The sequence below is a fragment of the Notamacropus eugenii genome, chromosome 2 (assembly GCF_028372415.1).
Source record: "Notamacropus eugenii isolate mMacEug1 chromosome 2, mMacEug1.pri_v2, whole genome shotgun sequence".
Lineage (NCBI taxonomy): Eukaryota > Metazoa > Chordata > Mammalia > Diprotodontia > Macropodidae > Notamacropus > Notamacropus eugenii.
The window spans coordinates 154,313,286-154,335,494 of NC_092873.1; the positions used below are offsets into that span (position 1 = coordinate 154,313,286).

General features: G+C 37.6%; 1 long non-coding RNA gene across 1 annotated transcript; it reads left to right on the forward strand.

Annotated features, from left to right (window-relative positions):
* Positions 1–9: 9 nt before the first annotated feature.
* Positions 10–19,532, forward strand: LOC140526464 (uncharacterized). The gene is made up of 3 exons (XR_011974383.1): positions 10–228; positions 546–684; positions 18,109–19,532. It is a non-coding gene; the product is annotated as an uncharacterized lncRNA (long non-coding RNA).
* The last annotated feature ends 2,677 nt before the right edge of the window (positions 19,533–22,209 follow it).

A 22,209-nucleotide genomic window follows, 5' to 3' on the forward strand; every position in this document is an offset into this window, starting at 1 on the left:
CTTCTGCAACTGTCTCTGATTTCTTTCTCTTTTCTTTCTGTTTAACTTCTCACTTTTGATCTCTCACCTGGACTACTATAAGAACCTCCTCACTGGTCTCTGTGCTCGTACCTGTTACCTCATCAAGCCATCCTTTGGGCTGCTGCTAAATCAATCTTTCTAAGTCAAGTTCTGATTTGGTCACTCTCCTGCTTAAAATAGTGTCATTGGCTTCTGCATACTTATAAAGTAAGTGTTCTAAACCTCGTGGTGTGTGTGCATATGTATGTGCATGTGATGGACTCCTTTGCAATCTGCTGAAACCTATGGGACATTTCTATGTTTTTAAATGGAAAAAAATTATGTAGGATTACAAAGGAAATTAATTGAAATACAGGTGTCAAAATAGTTTTTTTTTTAATTCATAAATCCCAGATTAAGAACCCTTGAATGCAAGATAAATTACAAATGCCTTTACCTAGAATTTAAAGACTTTCATGGTTTTCTGAAATCTTCATGCACTCAGATAAACTGAACTATGTTCTCTCCCTGTCTTCTGTCTTCAGAAATTTACCTGGGATGTCTCCATGCTTGGAACTGAATTCCATGTGAAGCATCATGGTGCTGTTGGATTCAACTAGAAAAAGGAACCACTACGTCATATGTAAGGATCCCTATAGTCTGCACAATGACTTAGAAAACCATGTATGTATATTACTTATGTTTTATTGTATTTTAATTTATTTTGTTAAATATTTCTTAATTATATTTTAATCTAGTTTGTCTATACTCAGGAATGTTGTGGACAATGTGGTTAACATGTCTGTTGTAGTATATTGAGTTGATTTAATTGAAATCAGGAAGATCAGGGTTTGAATTCAATTTCAGGCTATTACTAGCTATTTAATCCTGGGTAAGTGAGGTAACTTCTTTGAACTTTAGTTTCTCATCTATAAAAATGAGGATAATAATAGCACATACTTCATAGGACTAGGGACATCACAGTAGTGAAGTGGATAGAGAATACCAGACCTGGAATCAGAAAGACTCATATTCCTGAGTTCCAATCTGGCCTCAGACACTTACTAGCCATGTGACCCTGGGCAAGTCACTTAATCCCTGTTTGCCTCAGTTTCTTCATCTGTAAAATGAGGGGGAGAAAGAAATGACAAATTACTTTAGTATCTTTGCTAAAAAAAACTCTAAACTCCTCACTGTTTCCACTTAATTACATGATCCCTTTATGTTGATTGAGCTTTCTATGTTTTAAGATATTATTTTTCCCCTAATTTCAATCATAATGATTCTGTTTCATTGCTCCCAAATGCATTGCCTAGCCACAAAGAGTTGGACATGACTGAAATAACTGAATGAAAACAATAAACACAGGGTTGGAATGGGAATTAAATGAAATAAAACTCTAAAGTTTTTGCAAACCTTAGATAGTTATCATTATCTGTTGAGATCTTTTCCATCAAAGCCTTGCTTAGGCATTACCTCCTCCATGATGCCCTCCATGATGGGACAGTTAGGAGTGATCACTACCTTCCCAATCACTCATCCCTTTCCATCTGACTTCTTGTTCACATTTATCATATTCTAATCTATGTTGTGGCATTTTTCATTAGATCATAGATTTAGAGCTAGAAAGGATCTTAGAGATTTTTGAGTTCAACCCTTTAATTTTTCAGATGAGGAACTGGAGTCCTGAGAATTTAAGTGGCTTGTATGAGGTCACATAGGGAGTAAATAAGTGACAAATTCAGGATTTGAACAAAGATCTCTTACTGTTTCTAATTAATTACATGATTTCTTTATATTGATTGAGTTTTTTATGTCTTAAGATATTAATTGTTATCTTTATTTTCCCCTAATTTCAATCATAATGATTCTTTCTCTCTTTGCTCTCAGATTCATTACTTAGTCAGAAGAGAATGTGAATTCCTTCTGTCTCACATGATACAATTTCCATAACTTCTACCCAGTGCTATACATTCGACTATCTTCATGCATTTTACTTATATGATGTATTCCTTTAAGTAATTAACAGACTTATAAAAGGCATATGATATACCTGACCATAATGTTAATTTCAACCAGTTGATAAGTGACTAAATTGACCTATTTGACATTTTAATTTGATTTTCTCTAAGTCTGACTTGATCATCTAACTAGACTCTCTAAGATTCTAAGGTTTCTGAGATCTCATCAATGAGTGAACCTCTCCAGGCTTATTACACATGACTCTTTCATTCACTCAATATTCCAGCCAAATTGATCTCAATTTAAATACTTCAGTGACTTCAGTACTACATGAAACTTTTAGTTTTGCATTCAGTCATAAAACATCAATGGTAGAATATTAGAATGTAGATCCAATGACCAATTGTATATTATGAGAAATATTTCTTTGATTGAGAGGCAGGAAGACATGGTGGGTGGAGAGCTAACTCAAAACTAGGAAAGCATTGGTTTAAATCTTACCTTTGACACCTATTGGTTATATGACCCTGGACAAGTCATCCTTGGACAAGTCATTAACTTCTCAGTGTGTGAGGCAGCTCTCTAAATCTACAAATTGAAGAGAAGGTATTGACCTATATTGGCAGAGGGAGTTTCTTCACCTGGGAGTCCTTCACAGATCCAGTCCATACCCTTGTCTATGTGATATTCTTGTTTAATTGAGCCCAAAGGATCAAACTAATTGAAATGAGACTGAATATGATCTTTTCTTTGCTATCATCATCAAATTATTGACTGTACCTATTTTGCGAGATTCTATGAATTCTTTCAATAGAAGGGTCACTACTTCGATGACCTTGAATAAGTCATAGAACTTCTCAGTCTCACTTTTTCCATCTGTAAAATGAGGTGGTTGGATTAAATGACCTCTGAGGTGCTTCTTTTCTAGCTTTAAATCTAAATTCCCATGATCTTTGATTTCATTGATGTGAATACTCCCTTTCTCCAATGATGCACCTCAAAATTTCAACATGTTAGTCATGGCTCTTTGTGAGCTGTTTCTACAAGATTAAAAAAATCATCCCATAGTTGTTAAACTTTGGGGGTGTAATTTCTCTGAAAAAGCTAATCCAGTCCTTAGATATCAGGTATAGTTCATTTTCAAGCCTATATTTGAAGGCTTTTGAATGTGGAAATCTACTTCGAGACCCAGGTTACTGTTAAGACAGTATGAGACCTCAGAGGATAGCTTTAGTAGATGAATAAGAATGAATAAATAAATCAAGTGCATTTTCCCCAGGCTCTGAGAGTTTCTAATGTAAGACTATGTGGATAAAGTACAACAGTATTGACAGTATGTATTATTTTAAAAATCAAATTTATAAATCAAATTATCATAATTCATATTTGTATACAGCTCTAAGGATGACAAAGTGGTTTCCTCATGCCAAACCAGCGATATTGTTACTGCAAGTCTGATTATTCCCATTTTTGAGAATAGGAAAATGATGCTTAGAAGGAATGATATGGCTTACTTCAAGTCCTATAGAGAGGAAGTGTCATTTAGAGGATTTGAACTACATCCTCTGCCTTCAAATCCAACATGCTTTCCACCACAGTTTTCTTCACTTCTCTTTTAAAAAAGTGATTAGGTACAAATGTAGCACAAGATCTGAACCCACTCTCTCAACTTATGCTTGAATAAGCAAGTTGAGTCCGGAATGGTCACCTATTATTTCTCCCCTCAAAGTACTAGGGGCAATCCTAAATGTCTTGAGCTCCTCAATGGGTTCCCCACAATATCAATTGACCAGTTAACATCTCTCTAAAATTAACTAACCAACTAACATCAATTAGTTTGTGCAAAGGAATATTTGCTGAGAATATATAACAAAGACCAAAGTATAAAAATATATACTCTCCCCTCTCCATACCCATTTGATCCCTGGGAAGGATGGAATTAAATTTAAAATGGTTGCTATAATACAACAAATGTACAAGAAACTATGAGAAACTATGAGAAGGGAAATCTTTTGACCAAGGAGTCCTTTCCCTCCTTTTCAGAGCTTCCACAAAGTTCATTTCCAGGTGTTTTGTAGCTTAGCCTATGAAATAGTCATTCTCTTGCTTATAGGACACAGTACCTTGGCTGCTAAGATGATTCACTTCCAGGTTGAATTAAATGCGTTGCTTTTCACCTGTAGACCTGACTGCTCACTAGACTTCCTACTGTTGCCACCAGGCTCTGTTGCTGAGATTTTGTAAAAGCTTGTACAACTTTTTGAAGCTCATGAGATCAAAACCTTGTATGTTCTGTATCTGGCAGTCATTCAGTTAAAATTAGAAAAAATTAAAAAGAAAAATAAGAAAAGAGTGGCACCAGGTGTTCAGAGCCACATGGTGTCTGGACCAGCAGACAAGGCAGCCACTACCTTTCCCTCCCACCCAGAAGCCCAATACTGTTTGTGCCTCACTCATCACCAAGGAAGAAAGAGAGATTTTGTCTATCCAAGTCTTTTGTATTTTTTCTCAGCAGCTACTTAAAAGACTTTTTCTTTACCATGTAGTAAGTCAACAGGAAACATTCACAGAATTACTTTGTCTTCTCTTAAGTGAGGAGGGTAAGAGCCCCTTTCTATTGCAATTTTGGAAGCAAGTTCCAAGACTCCAAGTTTAATGGCAGCAGACAGATCATTGTACATGTTCTAAAAACTGAACCCTCAAGCAGCCATTCCCTCCATTACAGAAGAAATGGGTAAGAGAATTTTGTACTAATTAAGGTGTTGGGACCATTTATAACTAATTTAATCCTAATTCACAGCCCCATTCACAAATTGGGAGGGGGGAGAAAGGAGGGGAAGATAACTTTGTTGCCTCCCTTCTATGACTTTTGGGCTGTACTACAAGTCATTTGGTGGGGATCTCAAGAGAAGTCCCTGTGGTGCAGTAGAAAATGAACTGAATGAAGAGTTAGAATTAGACTTCGTCCTGGCCCTGACACTGATAATATGTATATCTTTAGATAAATCATTCAACCTCAATGTCCTCCTCTGTAAAGTGAGGCAGGTTGGACTTTATAACCTCTGAGTTTTCTTCCAGCTCTAAATTGTGTGATCCCTTAAAAATCCCTAGTTCTCACATTCTATGATATTCTTATCAGTGTCATCTTGGATTACATTCAGAGGCATGATCACCAGAATTCTACTCTCGTTTGGTTAAAGTACTATCTTCAGCTCTGGGAACTACATCTTACTGAGGCCTTTACTAGCTGAAGCTTATTTAGAGGGAGGTGAAAAAGATGGTGAAAAGATAGAGTGGGAAAAAATTTAAGCTCAATGTATGGAAAACCATACTAGTGACTAGAAGTGTCCAAAAGTAGCATCATAGGCCTCGGAAATTAATGGCTTCCCCTTCATTGAAGGATCTTCAAAGGGAGGTTGCATGACTATTAATATCAGAATCATAAACTTAGATCTGGACTCGACTTTGCTGATGTGCTAATTCTATGCCCTCATTTTATAGATAAGGAACCTAAATTTATAGATATTTACAGATAAAAAGTTAAATTACTTGCTCAACATCTTATGAGCAGAAAAATAGCAGAACTGGTGTTCAAACCCAGGTTCTTTAACTTCAGACCTAGTGTTCATTACGACAAAGCACCCATATCATTCATACTGAAGATGGCATTTTCATTCAGGTTCTGCTTGGTCTCCATGGCCACTGAAGTCTTTTGTAATCCTGCAAATACGTGATTCTGTTAACTGAAAAGCATTAGAGCTTTGAACAGTGGTCAGAAAAAAGGGTTATAGGTGCTGGCCATCAACAAAGCTTTTCTATTTGAGGAAAACTTCTTCCCTAAGGTCTAAAACATGCTAGCTCATTCAGTTCAACACCTAGGAAACTGCCACATGATATTTCCTTTCCCATTGACTCTCTTTTTATATAGTGACCCACCCAAATTAATGATCATGGTAAAGAAGTCAGAGGGTCATAAATAAAGAGTTAGGAACTTCTGAGGTCTCCTCTCTTTTAATCTAATCCACTCCTTTGTGAGTCAAGAAAATGAATTCCCAGGAAGCTAAGTAACTTTGTGCCAGGTCACAAAAATCATCTGTGAAATTTGAACCCAAATCTTCTGACTTCAGACCCCAGAGCTCTTTCCAAATCTATGACAATTCTGTGGAGGCAGTGTGGTGCAGTGGAGAGTATTAGATCTAGAGTCAGAGAACATGAGCTTGAATCCAACTTCTGCTTCTTACTAAAAGTGTGATCAGGGTAAGTTGCTTAATGTCTCTGGGACATAGCTTCTCATTTGTAAGATGAGAGTTGAGTTAGATTTCCTCCAAAGTCCCTTGCAGCCCTAAATATGTGGTCCTCTCTCTGGTTAGTTACCGTTCTCTTTCTGAATTGTATTATTCAAAAATTAAACATGTAAATTTGACTGTAAAGATTAAACCTAAAAGCTCAGATCGTCTTGTCCTTTCCAGTCTTTGTGGGGAAAGATTCTACAATGACCATCTTTAGAAATTCATTCCTAGCTATAGAAATATATAGAAGCTCTTCTACAATATACGACCTGAATGCTTTCTACTCTTTGGGTAAATACAATACCTTTTCTTCTGTGATCTGAGGACAAGAAGAACAATGGACTATAATTCTCCCAATGATAGTATTTCATAATCGTAAAGTCACTCTTTAGCAATCTGTTGGGAAGGCTATATCACCCTATACCTTTGAGTTTTAATCATTGATATTATTGACTAGCCCTTTAATAGTTTCCATCATCCTCTGGGTGCCAGGTATCTCTCCAATTGTGGTGCTCAGAAATAGTAAATGCTGGACATTTGGGGAAGGGTTGGTTCCAGGTTCTTCACCCTCCTTCCCGGTAAAGCAGTCTCAGATTGAGGCTTGCCAAAGAGAACTTCTTGGCTATCTTATGCACTGGCAATTTCCCCCATCTCACTTCAGGTATAATTATCAACTGCATTGTTATAAGTACATATTTAATTTATAAAATTGTGCTGGAAATTCCAGACCTCCAGGCACCAATGTCAAGACTCAGCAGTGCTTTAATAGCCAGACAACTACCAGGGAAAGACTGAAGTAAAGACACATTCTTTACATGACCTGTTTCAAAGACCTGTCTAAAAAAGTCACCTAGGTTTCTGTAGGTAGCTCAGGGTAAACTGACCTGAGAGACGTAAATGTATCTGCATGTCTATAAACTCAAAAACTTGACAGTTATCAAATGTTTAGTCCAAAATTGGTGAAAATGGAAAGGAAGAGCTGATCGAGAGAGAGATAAAGAAAAGACAGAATCAGTAAAATTTGGCAACCGATTGGATGTTAGAGAAGCTTGAAAAATCAAGAAGTTTAAAATATTTAACTTGAAGGCCTTTCCCAATCTGCCTTTCCAGGCTCATTGCACATTGCCCTTTCACACACTATACATTTCATCCTAATACATTTCATCTCCCCTTTCCACACATTTACCCAGGCAGACACCTATGCCTGAATGGCATTCTCTTTTTACCTCTACTTCACTGAATCGCTAGCTTCCTTTCAACTTCTCCTACAGGAAGCCCATCCTGATTCCTCCTAGTTTTTAGTACCTGGAAATTACTCTATATGTACATACATGTATGTACATATGTCTATGCATATATTATTGTATATGTGCATTTGTTGATATTTTTTGTTTTTTTTTTTATCATCAAAACTCCCTCCCACTTTTACTTAATTTCCTGTGTAGCTGTTGCTCACTTTCAACATATGTAAGACCACTGAAGATGTGGACTCTTTGTTTTTATGTATTCAGTGCCTAATATAGGTATTAAATAAATGTTTGCTGAACTGATTTGAATGGACGCTTATAAATAAGATCATGATTGGACTCAAAATATGTAGAAAGAAGGAACAATGAAAGGGAGGAGGAGACAGATTGGAAGGAGAAGACCAGAGAATCACATCATTTCTGAAATGGAAAGAATTGGAATCCCTCAGATGAATCCCTCATTTTATATATGGGAAAACTGTGGCCTAAGGAGAGGGAATATCTTGTCTGAAGGTTGCATAATGAATTAGTAGAGTGACCAGCTTCCTTTCAGATAGAGAGTTTCAAGAGATTGTTGATTATCTAAGTTCAAATGTTCAGGAGACAGAGAGAGAATAGTTAGGAAAGGGCCTAAGGTTAGAGGTAGATTTGGAAGTCATGCACACAGAGGTGAAAAGGACAGCCATAAAAGGAGAAAAGAGCAAAAAAACAAGGACTGAGAATTAATTGAATAAATGTTTACTTAGCACCTACTACCGTGTTTGAAGCAACAAGTAGGTACAGAGGACAGAGTGTCAGCTCTGGAGTCGGGAAGATCTGAGTTCAGATGTAGTCTCAGACACTTACTAGCTGGATGACCTTGGGCAAGTCACTTGGCCCTATATGCCTCAGTTTCCTCATTTGCAAAATGAGCTGGAGAAGGAAATGGGAAACTAATCCAGTATCTTTGCCAAGAAAACCCCAAATGGGGTCACAAAGAGTCAGACACAACTGGAAAATAATGGAGCACAACAAAAACATTGTTTAAAACACTAAGGACACAAATAATTCATGCTTATTTAGCAAGTTGAGCTTTAAAAAGTGCTTTTCTCTGAATAACCCTATAAATAGTGCAAAAATATCATTATTTCCACTTTGTAAGTAAATAAACTGAAGTATAGTGAGTTAAAAATGACATCCCAAATGTCCAAAAGAGTCTGAGTGAATAACTAAACTCAGGTTTTCTGATTCTCAGAGTAGTTTTTTTTTTCTATTATACCATATTACCTCTATAATATATACTATTCCAACAAATTTTTGCTAATCATCTACCATAATCGAGTTATTGAGAATACAAAGATAAATATGACGCAAGACACCCTGCCCTCAAGAACTTACAATCATGAGATAACAATATTTTAAAAGAACTTATACAGATTTTTTCCAAAAAATTATGTACTGTGATTGGAATCAGGAATGAAAGGTTGGTTAACCATTAGGAAAACTATAAACAGGTGAGACTGTATTAACATTTTAAAAATCACATGATCATGCTAAAGGATGAAAAAGTTTTTGACAAAAGAGAATACTCGTATTTGTTTTAAAAATACAAGAAAATCAGGAAATAAATGAACTTTCTCTAACTATGGTAAATAGTTCTACTGGAAACCAGAAGTAGCATGCACTAGAGGTCTTTCCAACAAGACTGAGGGTAAAGCAAAAATGTCCTATGTTATTGCCATTACTTAATATAGGTCTAGAAATGCTAGCTATAGCAATGAGAAAATAAACAAGGAATTGAGGGAATAAGCAGGCAAAGAGGAAACAAAGGTACCAGTATTTGCAGATGATATAATAATTTACTTGGAGAACTCTGGAAATTCAATAAAAAATATTTAATAATTTCTGTAAAGAAGCAGCATTTAAATAAACCCAGAAAATCTTAGCATTGCTTATATTTTTAATAAAACTAGGCACAAGATAGAGAATAATGTCTATTCCAAATTCAGAATATGTAAAATATCCATGGGTGCACCTACCAAGACACACTCTGGACTTAGTATGAATATAAAACACTGTGGAGAAACCAAGGAACACAAATAATAGGAAAAATATTGATTCCTCATGTTTGATGGCCTAAAATGACCTAATGTGCTGATACTACCTAAATTAATTTACAGATTTAATCCCATGTCAATCAAACTGCAAAGGAGTTATTTTATAGAATTTTATAGAAGTATTTATATAAAATAAATGGAATATTATTGAACCATAAGAAATAACAATTAGGAAAGGCTCTAGGAAACACTAGAAGACATACAAAATGATACAGAGTTGGAGAACGATTTAAGTGATAGTAACAATGATAATCAAAAGAAAAAAAAACTTTGAAAGACTTCAGGACTCTGGTCAAAGTGGCAAAAACAGTGACTTCAAAAGATATGAAACATACTTCTCACTCCTTGACAAAAAGATAATGGACTTGAGATATAGAATAAAACATATCTATCCTCATGCACTGCCAAAAGATTGAACTGTTTTGTTGTACTATCCATGTTTATTACCGGAGAGGGCCATCATTACAGTAACTGACCTTGATGCTTTGTTCATCCTTATTGAAAGCATTTGACAACATGGTTGAAAACATCAAGCTAAAAAGCAAGGGAGCAAGCACACAGCCCTGTTTCACCCCACTGATAACTGGGAAGGCACAAGAACATTGTCCACTATCCAGAACCTGGGCAAACATGCCATCATGAAATTGACATACAATACTGATGAACTTCTCTGGGCAATCAGATTTTGACGTAATTTCCATAAGCTTTCACATCTAACAGTTTCAAAGGCCTTGGTCAGATCTGCAAACGTTGTGTAAAGACCTCTGTTCTGCTCCTGGCATTTCTCCTGGAGTTGTTGGGCAGCAAACACCATCTTGACTGTTCCTCAAGTCTTTCTGAAGCCAGACATTCTTCAGTTTGAAAAGGAACAAACCAAGACCAAAGTGGAGGGAGTGTTAGTGCATGATTTTCTGTTTGCAAATTATCGTGAACTCAATGTAGCTTCTGAAGCTGAGATGCAACAAAGTATGGATCAATACTCTGCTGTCTGTGCTAATTTTGCCTAATAATTGACACCAAGAAAACAGAGGTTCTCCATCAGCCACCACCACACCATCCAGATGTGGAACTATCAGTTACAACAAATGGAGAAGTTTTGAATGCTGTGGATAAGTTCACTTACCTTAATAGTGTACTTTCCAGGGATGTACACATTGACAATGAGGTTAAAGCATGCAGTGTCAGAGCTAGCTCAGTGTTCGGGAGGTTCTGAAGAAAATTTTGGGAGAGAACATTATCAGACTGACTACCAAACTGATGGTCTACAGAGCTATTGTACTGACCTCATTGTTGTACGCCTGTGAAACATGGACAGCCTACCAGTGCCATGACAGGAAACTGAATCATTTCCATTTGAACTGTCTTAGGAAGATTCTGAAGATCACCTGGCAGGATAAGGTACCAGACACTGTGGTCCTTTCTTGAACTAAACTGCCTAGAATTCAAACTATGCTTCAGAGAGCGCAACTCTGATGGACTGACCACCTTGTTTGAATGCAAAACATATGTTTGCCAAAAAGATTATTTTATGGAGAACTCACATGGGGCAGGCAAACACATGGTTGCCAGAAAGTGATAAAAGGACACTCCCAAGGTGTCTCTCAAGAACTTTGGAACTGATTGTGTGACATGGGAGACACTGACACGGTTGCCCACATCAGAAAGAGTGATGCTCTCTATGAGCAAAGCAGAATTGAAACAGCACAAAGGAAACGTAACATTCACAAATTTGTAGTATCCACCCCTGATATTCACATGCTTCACATGCACTATCTGTGCCCAATCTGTGGTAGAGCACTGTGAGCTCGTATTGGTCTGATCAGCCACAGTCAGATACATTGAAATTCAACTTAATCATGGTGATATCATTCTGGTTCTCTTCGAAAATGAAGGACAACAACCACCCACCAGAGAGGGCATCTACTTGGTGATCGGTTAATGAGTAAAAATTATTACACATTTTTAAAAAAGAGCATCAATAAATCATTTTCTAAAAATATTCTGAAGCAAACAGATAAACTGCAGAAAGGGATGCAAGAAGCAGTTTTGCTACACTCTGCTAAATTTAATGTTTTATTTTTTACTTTTCAACATTCACTTCTATAAGATTTTGAGATCTAAGTTTTTCCCCCTCCCTCCCCTCTACCCTCTCCAAGATAGTGTGCAATCTGATATAGGCTATACATGTACAATCATGTTAAGCATATTTCCAAATTAGTCATGTTGTCTAGAAGAATTAGAGAAAAGGGGAAAACCACAAGAAAGAAAAACAAAGGAGAGAAAATAGTATGCTTCAAATTGCATTCAGACTCCATAGCTCTTTCTCTAGATGGAATAGCATTTTCCATCATGAGTCTTTTGGAATTGTCTTAGATCATTGCATTGCTGAGAAGAGCTAAGTCTATCAAAGTTGGTCATCACACAGTGTTACTGTTACTGTGTACAATGTTTTCCTGGTTCTGGTTTAATATATGTGCGTGTGTGCGAGCGTGTGTTTGTATATGTGCGTGTGTGTATGCATGTGTGTACATGTGTGTGCGCATTTATATACATATATCTGTGTATGTACATATACTTACATATACATATACATCTGCATGTGCATGTATGTATGTTTATATATATCTGTGTATATATAGATACATATATGTCTGTAGTATGTATATTTATATATATATACATACGTATTTTTTCTAAACACACACTGTACATATCATATCCCTAATGTTTTGTGCTAGTCTTTCTATTTCTAGTTGGTTTTTGTATATTTAAAAATTGTGTTACTCTGGTGATTGTCAAATTTGGAATAAAAATAATTTTTAAAGTAGGTTTCAGTCAGATTAGGGTGGTTTTGGAATATAAACTTTAAACATTCATACTTTAAGTATTAGGCAATGAAGACTCAATGAAAGTTTTTGAAGAGAGAATCTATGTGCTCCAGAGAGGTCAAGGAGAATAAAGACTGAGAAAAAGGAATCTGGGTGCAGAATGAGACATATTTTTTTTGAGCACCATCAATGAAGGTATATGTTTTGCTTAATGATGCATATTTGTTACAAGAAATTTGTTCCTCCCCCATCCCAAGTTGGAGTAGAAAGTAGGAGGGAAAGAAAACATATTTTTAACTTTTTCAAGTTAATGTTAATTAAATTACTAGATTTAATGGTAGAATTAACCATTGAATTTGGAGTCATAGATAAAAAAAGTTGCAATTTTTTCTCTTACTCCTCTTACTTTCTAGGCAACCTTATTAAAATCAGTTAACATCCCTGGACCTCAGTTGGTTAATCTGTAAAGTGAAGAATTGGATTAGATGGCCTCTAAGGTCCCTTCCAGCTCTAAATCAGGGTGGTTTTGTGATGTAGAAATGAGATAGTCATGGGTGACTTCTGATAGAGTAGTTTGAGTAGAGCAATAGAGGCTGAAGCAAAGGGTTAAAGGGAAATAGAGGCAATGTGGACTTCTTTTTGGAGAAGCTTGGTGATGAAAAGGAATGACAGAGGATGGCAGCTTGTGGGATTGGCAAAATGAAGGGAAAATTCTCATTCAAACAGGAGAGCCTTGAAAGATGTCTTGTTAAGAAGGAGGACCCAGTAGAAGGTGAAAGAAAGAAGAGACAATTGATGGAGAAAAGTCTCAGTGAAGACAAGAATGGTTGAGATCAAAAGAACCAGTTGAAGGCTGATCTTTGGAAAGTAGAAATAATTTTTCTCTCCTGAAACAGGAGGGCAAGAGAAAAGAATTACTGAAGACACAAAAATACTTCAGTGTAGATGTGCATGGATGGCCTCAATATTCTTGGTCAAGTAAGTGTGACAAAGTTGAGGATTGATATGGATTGTGGCCTCGAAAACCATAGAAATGTTTGAAATATCCAATTTGGGCAACAGACTAGGAAGTCAATGAGTGTTTAATAAAGGATTATTCAGTAACAGCATATGAGTGAATGGACAGATGGACAGATGGCTGGCTGGCTGGCTAGATGGATAAATGTATGAAAAGACATTTATTCAGCACTCATTATGTGTCAGGCACTGGAGATATAAACAGAAAAAGCAAGACAATGCCCTCAAGGAGCTCACATTCTAATAGGGGAATACAACATAAAATGAAGTTAATCTCCAGGTAAGTGAGAAGTCCCACCTGATTGAGGAAGTTAGCAAAACTTTATAAGGCATTCAGTAGGACTTTGTGACATTATTTAGCCATATTCAGTGACCTAGAATTTGAAGAGGAAGAGAATGTGGGCTTCCAGGACTAAGGACTGGCATCTCAAGCACAGTGGAATGGAAAGGTCCTGAGTGGATAAATGATAACATTGGAACATCACCCATTTGACTTCTATTATTGGGATTTTCATTTTATTAGACAATTTTTATCTGTATGAGGGTGGTGGGACAAGACAATAATTCTTGTCTTATTATTACAGCTGTCATTTTTAGAACCATGTTAACTAATGGTGATGACAAAAGCTCTTTTACCTCTGGATCTTGGAGAGGACCTAAAATATTCAAAGAGTTTATGGTCATACCAGAGGCAATGGAGAGAGATTGAAAGCCACTGAACTGAGAATAGTGTTATTTTCAGACTATGTCTAGTCTTAACTGTACAAGAGAGGGAGTTAGGGATAGGGACTGAACTTTTTATTTCGTCATTATAGGAAACCAAATTATTACAATTAAAATATAAACACCTGGTCCTGACCTTCAAGGACCATCCTAATCTGGCTAATACTGACTTTAAAAATGATTTCTATTTAAAGTTGTTTTTTTTGGGGGGGGGGGCGGAGGTATAGAAAGAAGGGGAAGAAGGACAGACTCAAAGGAGAAAAAAATCTGTAAAACTCTTCTCTACCAGGATGTGAGTCACAAATTCCAGGAGTCCACAAAGTATTGACATATTTTTTCTAGTCAGATAGCTGCATGCTATAATAAAGTTAATGTGAAGATTATAGAACAAACTGGAATATTTCCCTGAGAGGAATCTTTTATGTCAATACCGTTGTTAGCGCTAATCCTGAATTTATTAATACAGTGAACAGATCCCATAATGTGGTCACCAGAATCAAAGAGTGTTTTAACAGTTTCCTTGCTAATTATCCCCAGGAAAGTAAGAGAATCTCCCTGTGCTCCACCCCTGGCATTAGAGAACAGAGCCCTGTTCCTGCTTCACACATACCTGCAATCAATCTACTGGTTAATTTGCTGCCTGGGTGTATGAGGGGAAGGGCTGGAGGAGAGAGATGCAAGCTGCAGAATTACAGCCAAGTGACACAGCGCCCTGCCTCCCAAGGCACCATGGAGATCCGGGACTGAATCCTCATGTAAAGGTTGCCCTTTCCCAGAATACCAGGAACTGGCAGCCAGAAGTGTGTATCCTGCTGGGGAGAGCAGTTCTTTTGAGGGCAAAGCCTTAGGCCATCTGCCTGGTTAATTTGAGGGATTCTTTGCAGAGAAGTAACAATGACTTCCATTGCAATTGCAGTTTTTAAAGTGCCTTCCTTACAGGAGAGAAAATACACAAATGCCATACCAACTGGCTTAACCTTATGAAAAGAAAATCAAAGTTTGGAACTGGAAGAAAACTTTGAGTGCAACAAGCCCAATCATCCTTATTTTAAAAATGAGAAAACTGAGACAAATAGAGCTCACACAGGAGATTACATGGCAGAACCCTGATTCACACCTCGAAACTGATTCAGAGGTTTGAAATTAAGGCATTTCAAATATTACCAAATTGAAGTAATTTCACTTCTATTAATTATATTCACATCTGAACTTAAGGCTATGTGGTCTAATGGCAAGAATATTGGGCCAGGGGTGGGGAGTGGGAAACAAACACAAATTCCTATCCCAGATGTGATACTCTGTGATCTTGAGCAATTCATTTGGCTCCTCTGGGTCTCAGTTTCCTCCTGTGTAGAAAGGGGGAGCGGGAGCAGATCGTTTCAAAGTACCCAAGCAGGGTCACAAAGTGAACATTGACCCAAAGTAAGGAATTTTGGCTTTGAAATCCTCCTCCAGTACTGAATGTATGTTCTGGCAAATCACTTTATCTCTCATCTTCACTCATTTTCTCACTTGTCAAATGGATGTGAGAAAACTTATACTCCTTACCAGAAAAAGCTGTTGTGTAATGTAAATCTTAAAGCACTGTGTAAGTGTGGGTGTTGTAATTAATGAGATGGAAAGTGGTACATCCTAGTGAATAAAGAATCTGTAGGCTCTGAGTCATAAAGAATTGAGTTCAAATTCCGTCTCTAAACCATACTGACGAGGTGCCACAATCTCTCAATGTCCCAAGTTTTTCTCTAAGACTAAATTGTAGAGCAGATGAAGACATTTACTGGTAGAGAGATTTTCACCAGTGGGAGGGCCCTCCACAGAAAAAGTTAAAAGTAAGATTTACCCCCACACACAATATTTCTTGAAATATATTTCATATTTTAACTTTCAAGAAAACATTCAGCATGAATGTACAAGTATTGAAAAGACATGGAGCTACCAAATATATTTGCATTGAACGTTAACAATTTGACAACTGTTAGGATTTGGGGATTAATGACAACCTATACTGAGAAGAAGTCTCTGAATTCTCCCAGGTATAGAGGCTTCTGAAGGACTGATTCATTCCCAGGAAAACTGAATTTGGAATTGGCATGTTTCCCAGTCTTTAAGATTGGTCAGGAATCTCCCAAGTGCCACTTAAACACCACTTTCTACTTCCTGGGCAAGAGTGCCTAAACTGGCAAAAGCCTTGAACCCAGCAAGGCGGCCCTAGTTGTGGTAGGAGCTGGAGTGGAAGGGGTGGGGGGGTGGAGTGGGTTGCCCTTTTAATCCCTGAAATTAATGCCTAGAGGCCTGGCAACTCTAGCAGTCTCTGATCAGTCCAGCCCAGAGCTGGAAATAACAGGAGTGAGAAGTTCATGTGCGAGCAAAGCTGCAATCTGCAAAGCTTGACCGAGCACTTTTTTTTTTAAATGTTTCACATCATTTATCAACAGAAAGCATTTTCATGCTCTTCTTTCTTCAATTCATCTTCCTCAAACTTCATTGACCTTTATGGTCGACCACGTGGCAGTAGTAAAGAGAACCCATCCACTTTTAAAAAGTTACACCGTTCCCGCTTCCTAATTCTCCTCAGCTTTTCTCCTTCCCTCTCCTTCACCTCTCCTATCCTTTCTTCCCTCTCTTCTTGTAGCTTCTCTTTCCATCTCCCTACACATTCCTCCTGCCTCCTTCTTGATTTTCTTCACTATGATTGTTATTATTTTAATCTACTCTAATCTAATCTGTAAGGACTCATGGGAGTTGTGCAAAATAGCATGACTCAAGTATCTGAAAGGGTGTCAAATGTAAAAGGGAATAAGTAGATTCTGCTTGACCTCGGAAGTTAGAATCAAGACCAATGGGTACCAGATGCATGGAGGTAAATTAAGGTTTGAGGTAAGAAAGAGTCCCCTAATAATTAAAGCTGCACAAAAAATGACAAGCGCTATCTTGGTAGGCAGTGGGCTCCTCACTGTGGTCCTTCAAGCCTAAGCTGATGACTGCTGGCTAGTTATGTGGTAGAAAGGATTTCCTGTTCAGGACTAACTGAACTTAATAAAAACAATAACTGACATCTATACAGTGCTTTATGATTTGCAAAACATCTTACATTCATTTTCTCACTTGCTTCTTAGAATAATTCCATGAGGTGCTAGTTACAAATAAGGAAACTGAGGCTCAGAGAATTTAAGTGACCATATTGCTAGCAAACATCTAAGAGGAGATTTGAGTCCAGGTCTTTCTGACTCCAACCTCAACAATCCATCTATAGTACAATGTTGTCCAAATACTTAAAACGGCCTCTGAGGTCCTTTCCAACTCTCAGATTCTGTGAACCAATGGCACAAGTTGGCATGGATGTTGCTGTTCTCCCACTCCACAACAAAATGCCCCAGAAAGTGCTACCCAAAGCAGCAATGCTCCTATAATGGGTGGGGATGAAAAAATAAGTGTGTGTGTGTGTATATATATATATATATATATATATATGTAGTGCCTACTATGTGCCTTGTACTAAGTGCTTCTGCCCCTCACAACAACCTTTTGAAGTACAAGTTTATTATTATCTCAATTTTACAGTTGGGGAACTGTGGCAAATAGAAGTTAAGTGACTTTCCCATGGTCACAGCTTCTAAGTATTTGAGGTTGGATTTGAACTCAACTCTTTCTGATCCCCGATCTAGAATTCTATCCACTGTTTCATCAGCTACTTCTAACAACTCTTTGGATATACCACACATAAATATATACCTCACCTCTTGCTAAGTGACCTGTCTTAACTTAGCTGCCACATTAAGCGACCAAGTCAATTCAGTGGGAAAGAAATATCACAATAAATCAGTCAAGGGTGAGAGTTAGTAGCAGGGTACCCAGTCTAGCTTAATTACCAGAAATTATCTTCAAATGGAAAAGGGGAAAAAAAGACTGCTGCAAATTGGAATTAATGATAAATTCTTTCTTGCAGGCAAAGGCAGAAGAGGGGAGAATCTACCATCTTTACACAATTTTGGATCAATCATGATGAACTAGTAAACTTGTTAGTGTGAATTTCTGCAAAATAGGAGATAGTGAATGTTTGTGGTGAGGAAGTATGCTGTCTTACTTCTACAGTGAAGAAGAGAGGATTAGCCTGATAAGGCAGACTACAAATTAACTGACATCAGTGAGGAAGACCCAGAAGTTATCTACATCAGGATAAGAACCCAGAGGAGATTAACCCAGTGTACATTTGTAGAAGGGAAACATCTTCCTAACTGACTTTTGAATTTTTTTTTTAAGATCACTAAAAAATAAAGCAAAATGAGTGGCCAGTTATAGGCAGATAGGGCTATCAGTCCTCACAGATGGACTTATTGGATTTCCACTGTTGGTAATGACAGACAATCTAGGGTAAAAAATGACTATACACATTAGACAAGTAGGTTTCACCCTCGTGAGGTCATTGGTTCTTTTCAAGAATGAAAGATGAACAACATCTGGATATCAAGGGTCACTGACCTAGAAAGATGAGGAGATTTGGATGAGAGTCCTAATTCCAGGGAGAGATTTAGATTTGTTCTTCTTGGCAGGCAGAACCAGGAGCAGTGAGTGGATATTGCAAGGAGGAAAACTTGGATTGATGTAACCAAGAACTTCCTTATGATTTGACCTATCCAAAGTAAAATAGGCTGCTCTGGGAGACAATGAGGTCCCTCTTACGGAGTTATTGGAACAGAAGACAGATGACCTAGAGAAAAGTTTTATGCAGATTGAGGATGGGACAAGAGAAAGAAGGCAAGGAAATTCCATAGTGTGGAGAGGAAAGTTGAGGTTTTGGAGAAATCCTTAGCTCTAGTTATAAGGAGACCTCTGAGATATAAGCCGTGTGCCTTCCTTAGCGACCCTCGGAGAAATTTGCAAAATGAGAGCAAACTTGGTCAGTTCTCTAACTTGGAATAAGAAAGCAAGAGAAGATATCTCCAATTTTACCAACATTCCATAAGAAGAAACAAAAGAATGAGTTTTGAGATCAAATGCACAGAACCAGAAAAACAACATACATAACGACTACAATTATATAAGTGAAAAGAATAAAAAGAATAAAAATTTTAAATTGAATGCTGTCAAATTATAATGATCAAATTTGCTTCCAAAGAAGTATAGGAAGATATTTTCCCTATTTTTTGCAAAGGGGAGGGGAGGGATTATGGATGTGAAACACTGCATATGACATCAGCCTTTTTTTTTTTTGTATGTGTTAATATTCCTCAACTGTTTCTCTCTCTCTCTCTCTCTCTCTCTCTCTCTCTCTCTCTCTCTCTCTCTCTCTCTCTCTCTCTCTCTCTCTCTCTGTCTTTTAAGAAAAAGCTTTTATGTGAAGGGCATAAGGGATGGATATATTGCCAAATGTAGAAGATATAAAAATAAACTATATCAATAAGATGTATTTTTAAATGAGCTTAATTACAGTGAGACATGGATTAATTCTTTTTCATAGAAAGTCAGTTACCTCACACTGCCAAATTTCCAAAAGTCTGGGAAATAAAAATTAGAAGGGCGATGGGGAGGAGGGGGAGGAAGGTGTGTCCCTCTAACTGGGGAAATAATATGTACTCTAGGAAACATAAAAGAAATTTAATCTATAGTTTGCTGTGTCAGAAAGAAAGCTTCCAAACCCTGGAGTCCTCCTGTGTGGTTAATGTGAATGTGGGTGAAACTATATTCCTTCCTATTTGCTACAGTTGACAGGACTGGAGGACCTTGGATGGAGTTTGGCGAATGAGGGTTCTATAACCCCATAGGCACTCTCAGCAAATCACTGTAATCTCTGTGGCTTTGTAGCATACTGGTGTTCGGTGTAAATAGAAGTTCTAGGCAGTTTCTGGAGAGGAAAAACTACAAGGTTGTTGGGGGGGTTTTGTTTCAAGTTTTTTTTCTTTTCTTTTTCCACAGAAGGGGGAAGAGGCATGTCTGGATTGACTGTCTGGGCAAGATTGCTGAGGCAAAAACATAACATATGTTTAAGAAATAGTACCCTGCTTACTTCGGCACATTTTGGATAGGTAGAAACTGATGTACGTTTTGGGTTTTTTTTTTGCATCTCTCTTTGTATTTTTTGAGGCACAGTATTTCCCAGGCACTTAATGTATAGCACAAGGAGAGATGCTGCTTATCTCTGCTTCTCTCCCAATAGGTTCCCAACTGGGAAGGACCTTAGATGTCATGGGATTACCTGGAAGGAAATCTTAGGAGTCATCTAATTCAATCACCTCATTTTATAGATGAAGAAACCGAGACAAAGAGGGTTAGGGATTTGTTGAAAGTCACCAAGGTATTAAGTAAAAGAGCAGAGATTCAAACACAGATCCTCCGACTCCAAATTCAGCACTTTCTCCACTACATCTTGCTCATGCACTTCAGCCCTATCCCTTTATAGAGGAAGATCAAAGAGAGGAAAGTGATTAACTTGTGATCACATGGTATAGTAGATAGATTGTGGGACTTGGGGTCAGGAAGACCCGTGGTCAAATCTCACCCCAGTCATCTACATGTTATTTGACCCTGGGCATTGTACTCTAAGCCTCATTTCCCTTGTCTATAAAATGAGAGTGTTAGGCTCCATGATCTTTAAGGTTAAATGAGCTTAATTACAGTGAGACATGGATTAATTCCTTTTCATAGAAAGTCTAAATTTAGACTTTAGAAAGTCTAAATCTATGATTCTACAAGTAGCTGAGCCAAGATCTAAAGCAGGGTCTTTTGACTGAGACCGATCTTTTTCCACTAGTTTGATGAGGGCAGGAGGGAACTGAGAATACTAGAGGAAAAGGAAGGATACCGCTGCACAGATTAGTGGAAAAGCACAGGGTCTGCATCTTCTTGTAGACCAAGCACTTTTAATAAGAGTTGAAGCAAGCAAGGGGGAAGGGAATGGAAAGAAAATTGAAGCTTCCCCTTCATAAATCAGCTCTGAAAAGATAGCGCTGCTGGGAGCTGGTTTAGGTGAGGACATAAGGAAGAACAGGTTTGACAGGAATCTCATTCAAATTGTCCTATTAGACTCTTTTCTGTTGCAAGGCCATAAAAAGGAAATAACACAAAAGGTCCTTGAAATACCCCTGGCATACTCTGAAAAAGAGAAACTTCTGCAAGGGACTAGTAGGTAAGTTATAAGTAGCACCATGAAATGCCTGATTTAGAGCCAAAAATGGAGGAGAAGAGATGTAAGTGGAAGGAACTTGGTCTTCAAGATATCCCCCCAGTCCTTAGCATTGGGTCCAATCCACTTGGGTGCTCATTAATTATGTATTAGGAAGCAGCAATGATGTAAGGAGAACACTTGGGAAAGATGGAAGATAAGTGGGGAAGATGGAGAAGGGGGAGGAGTATAATAGACAGGCTATTCTCTTGAAACTAGAAAAGAAGAATTTGAGGATTTAGGTTCAACTAGGAAATGGTGACCTAGAGTTTTGGGTGTGGACAATGAGCTTAAAGAAGATAGTATAGAATTTAAGGGATCATGATTGAATTCAAAATTGGAAGAGGTCTTCAGAATCATGAATCATATCATTGGTAGGTATAAGAAGTAAGTCTTAGACCCATGTTTCATTTTAACATTTAGGTAACTGAGACCCAGAGAATTCATAACTTACCCAAGCTTACACAGGTAACTAGTTCAGTTTTTTTTTTTGTAAATAATAATAATATTAACAACCCCCAATTCTATAGCTCTTTAAGGCATATGAAAACAATCTCCATGACAACAATGTGATGTAGGTAGTTAGAAGAGGTCTGGGGGTTTTGTTTTCAGTCGTCTGTTCGTTTTTGTGCTGGACCTGTGATTTCACTGGTGTGGTCAATTCCCAGAATCACTAAGAATTAGAAAGGACTTCAGCAGATATCTCATTTGCTCATCTCATCAGGGCAGCCTCAAAAACTGAATTCTCACTACAGCATACCTTATCATCCAGACTTATAAAGAGGGGAAAGTCCAGGGGTGTTCTGATAAATGTTTAACAACTGGCTCTCCAAAAATTCACCAGACTTCTATGTTTATTTTGCATTGTAAGCATTTTTCCACCACTTC